At 47.9% G+C, this 4541-nt stretch overlaps 1 non-coding gene across 1 annotated transcript; it reads left to right on the forward strand.

The window, feature by feature from the left end:
* The first annotated feature begins 315 nt into the window (after positions 1-315).
* Positions 316-387, forward strand: TRNAC-GCA. Its single transcript has one exon. It is a non-coding gene; the product is annotated as a tRNA-Cys (tRNA).
* The last annotated feature ends 4154 nt before the right edge of the window (positions 388-4541 follow it).

Genomic DNA, 4541 nt, shown 5'->3' on the forward strand with positions numbered 1-4541 from the left:
CACCAAACTGCTATTTTGCAGTATAAACAAGAAGAAATCAGACATGTAGACCTAAATGCTGTTCCAGCAGTAAATGGAAACGCTCCTCCCAGCGGCTGCTGTCACCACAGACTGAGGGAAAGGGGGAAGACATACAGGCATGTGAGCGGAAGCTAGGGTTTGGGAATTGGGGATGGACTTTTCTGGGATGAGTCTGTGTTAGAAACAGTTGCTGGTCTTACTCTCTAGAAACAAGTAGGAACTTCCAATGTGCTGCAGGACTTCCGGGTGTGACTACCAACATGAAAGGTGCTTATTAGACACCTACAACAAGGAGGGGGTATAGCTCAGGGGTAGAGCATTTGACTGCAGATCAAGAGGTCCCCAGTTCAAATCTGGGTGCCCCCTACTGCACTTTTTCTATTCACACAAGCTATTTATGTTCTTCACAGAAGCTGTTGGTCATATTCCAGTTTCTTTTCATCCATTCCACCTATGATTTTCCCTGGAACTGGAAGTTACAGGTCAGGCCAGCCCAGCTGCAACCTGGCTGGATAACTTCTTCCCCTCTCTTCCTGCACCAGCTCCATAGGTATCCCTCATATTCTTGGTATCTAGCTCCCTCTCCCCCTATATATGTAATTTCTCCAACTCGATTGGATTCTCAAATAGAAGGTGGAGATTGTGATGCAGAATGCTTCTGGGGTTTTCCAGGGCAGACCAGGTAGCTGTACTGCCCAGAAACAGACAGCGAATGGTACCCCAAGTTATCACCCTACTGCTTCCTTCCCACAGCAGCTGTTTGGTGTACTGGAGTGGTGGCCGGACCAAGGGAGAAACATCACAGCACCCGGCACTTCCATGCAGGGTAGATATTTTCCCCTGGATAATTGCTTTCTCCCACGCCAGGGCTCACAACCTTGCTTCAACCTTGTAGGCGAAAAGCCTGGCTCAGTTACTCCAACAAGGGAGACAGAGGTTCTGCAGTGCTGCTCCTACAGACTCAACTCCTGTAGCTCTGTGGCTGCATCTGAATTACAGCCCACTCTGTGACTGTGGCCCAAAGCTTAAAGGTGGAGGATTAGACTCAAGAGTCTGTTCATACGAGATGATTTAGAATTCCAACTTCATTATGTGAGCCACAGGGAGTCCTGTATACTGCAATGAAGAACCAGATCATGTCCTTTGTCTAAGGAGATCATTTAGGAGACATTACAGAGACTGGAGTTTACCAAAAGACAACGACAGGAACTGGTGTTATTTTTTGAATGCCTACTACACCCTACTATGTGCTAATATCACGCTAGGCAGTTTATCTCAGTTATAATATTTGTCTCCTCTGTCTTCACTGTAGGAAAAAGGGAGCCGGGCTGGAAGCTCAGGTCAGAGTCCATGGACTGTTTTGGTGACTAGTGGCCAGTTCTTGGGTTAACCCCCAAAAACACTGGGAAATAGTTGGGGATTCTGCAGGCAGCTTCCATCCTCTTCTCCTGCTCATGGCTCCACCCAAGGACAGGCCTGGTGAACTGCAGAGCTGAGGGAAGGTGTCTTGCTGTGAATCAGGTCTGGCAGCTTCCAGAAAGTCTTTTCAGAAAGTCAGATATAATACATCTCATATTGGCATGTGTCACAATGATGTCCCTTTTATCTGTATGAGGTTTACCTCCTCAATCCCATTATAATCATTCAGATGCCCAGAAGGCTGCTCTGTCTTGGAATCCCACCTGCTCATTAGTACAGTGTACTCAAAGCAGGTCTCAGAAATTGCTGAGTGGCTAGTCCTTCCGACCTCCCTAGCTACTCTCTCCACGCTCCTCCCCTCCAGCCCCAACCTCCACCTTCTATCCCATGCTCCCGGTCAAGGAGAAATGCTGCTTATGTTGGTCCAGAGCCAGCCACAGTGTGATGAGCTGCATTTGTGAATTCCCAGATTCCTCACTGGCAGGCTAAGGTTTGTGGGGTAGGGACCTCAGTCTCATGAGGCTGTGCTAACAAGGCTAACAAGGACAAGCAGGATCTGGAGGCGAATACTTGAGGAGGCTGAGGCTACAGGAGGGTCACAGCTGAGGCACAGGCATTCACTCAAATGTCACCTATTGAAGAGGTGCCAAGCAGCTTGCCCTGCTCTAAATTTACGAAGATAATGTGTTCCTTGCATACATCTGACAGCAGCGGGAAAACCTCAGAAGTTCCTGTGGGATGTCTGATTTTTATTCCAGGAGGAAGGCTTCCTGGATGCTCGCTGGGGTGTGTGAGTTGAGTGACACCTGGCATAAGGTGCTCAACCTCTCCTGGGCCTCAGTTTTTGCATCTGTAAAATGGAAGATAATCATACCACCTCATAGGTTTTTTTGTTGAGAATTTAAAGCACTTACAATGCCTGGTGGCTCATGCCTGTAATCCCAGCACGAGGCCAAGGTTGGCGGATCACCTGAGGCCAGGAGTTCGAGACTAGCCTGGCCCACATGGTGAAACCTCCATCTCTATTAAAAATATGAAAATTAGCCAGGTGTCATGGTGAGTACCTGTAATTCCAGCTACTCAGGAGACTGAGGCATGAGAATCGCTTGAACCCAGAAGGCGGAGGTTGCAGTGAGCCAAGATCATGCCACTGCTCTCCAGCCTGGATGACAGAGGGAGACTCCATCTAAAAAAAAATAAAAATAATAAAAAAATGAAGAGTAAGGAGCAGGCAAGGGGATTTAAAAACAGATTTTTTTTTCTTTGAGACAGAGTTTCACTCTTGTTGCCCATGCTGGAGTACAATGGTGTGATCTCAGCTCACTGCAACCTCTGCCTCCTGGGTTAAAGTGATTCTCCTGCCTCAGTCTCCCGAGTAGCCTGGGTTACAGGTGCTTCCCACCATACTGAGCTAATTTTTGTTGTTTTAGTAGAGACGGGGATTTGCCATGTTGGCCACACTGGTCTCAAACTCCTGACTTCAGGTGATCCACCCGCCTCAGCCTCCCAAAGTGCTGGGATTACAGGCTTGAGCCACTGCACCCGGCTGAGAGATTTTTCAGTCTGCAGTCTAATGCACTAGATCCAAGCTGTTATTTGACCTGTCACCCAACAGGTAAATAACTGTATTTCTCTGACTAGTGATCTTCCCTCCCTTTCCCTCCTCTCCCTTTTCTTCCCTTTCCTTTTTCCTTACCTGTCCTTTAGTACTTCCGAGAGTGTCTTACTCAGCTCAGGTCCAGCTAAGACTGGAGTATCGTGGCAGGATCATAGCTCACTGAAGCCTCCAACTCCTGGGCTCCAGCAAGCCTCCCACCTCAGCCTCCTGAGTAGCTAGAACTACAGGCACGAGCAACCGTGCCCAGCAAATTATTTTTATTTTTTAATTTTTTGTAGAGTGTAGGTCTCACTCTATCACTCAGACTACAGTGCAGTGGTATGGTCATGGCTTACTGTAGCCTCAAACTTTTAGGCTCAAGTAATCATCCTGCCTCAGCCTCCCCAGTAGGTAGGACTAAAAGCCCATGCCACTGTGTCCAGCTTTTTAATTTTTTACTTTCATAGAGATGGGGTCTGGCTGTTTCCCAGACTAGTCTAGAACTAGCCATCTCAAGCAATTCTCCCTTCTCAGCCTCCGAAGAGCTAGGATGACAGGCATGAGAAACCACACCCAGCCACAATGAGTATATTTGCAATGTTGAAACCACAGTTATGACATTGCCATCTTACATAAGCAGGGTTGACCTGCCCCAGTGAAAATGCATCTCTTCCTGCTGCCTACTTCCCTTCCACAAAGGTCATGGAGCCCTCAGCTAGCAGCCCTGCAGCCTCCTCTCCCTCATCTTTCTCCCTCTGGGTGAGAACAAAACCTCAGAGAGCTATTGATCTGTATGGAGTCAGCAGTCAACCCTCTCAGTTAAATTTCTCAAATATTTAGTGTACCAAGCAAGAGGCCAGCCTTTGCAGAGGGATACAGAGATGAGTGAAATCTAGCCCAAATCATCTCTGTTCTTTCTTACAAACTCCGAATCTAGAGAAAAGAAGTGATGTGCAAAATAAAATATTAGCTGTGATGGAAAGCAGTGCGGACTACAGCCAGGCTACGTTCAGGTGTGGACTTAGTGACAGCTCCTCCAGCGAGACAGTAAGGGTTAGGGACAGGTGTGGGAAGGGCATGCCAGGCAGAAACTGCAAAGGAACAAAGATGCAAAGTTGCTGGAGTGTTTTCTGGGTCTAAAAGGCATGTATATCTGTGTGTGTGTTCATGGGTGTGTGTGCATCCATGCGTGTGCATGCCTGCAAGTGGGTCTGCTTGCGTACGGAGTAGATTGGGAGAGTATGTGTGTGATGAGTGTGCATAGCAGAAGGCAGAGGGACTGTGACCACAGCCTAAGGCTTGGAGGTGGGTGACTAGACTCAAGACTTTTCTCCTATGAGATGTTTTGGAATTCTGAGTTTGCTTTATTTTTGAGACAAAGTCTTGCTGTTGCCCAGGCTGGAGTTAACTGGCCCCATCTGAACTTGCTGCAACCTCCACCTCCCAGGTTCAAGTGATTCTCCTGCCTTAGCATCCCAAGCAGCTGGGATCACTGTGTGTGCCA

This window comes from Sapajus apella, unplaced genomic scaffold, assembly GCF_009761245.1.
Source record: "Sapajus apella isolate SASKATOON/1434 unplaced genomic scaffold, GSC_monkey_1.0 scaffold1517, whole genome shotgun sequence".
Classification (NCBI taxonomy): Eukaryota; Metazoa; Chordata; class Mammalia; order Primates; family Cebidae; genus Sapajus; species Sapajus apella.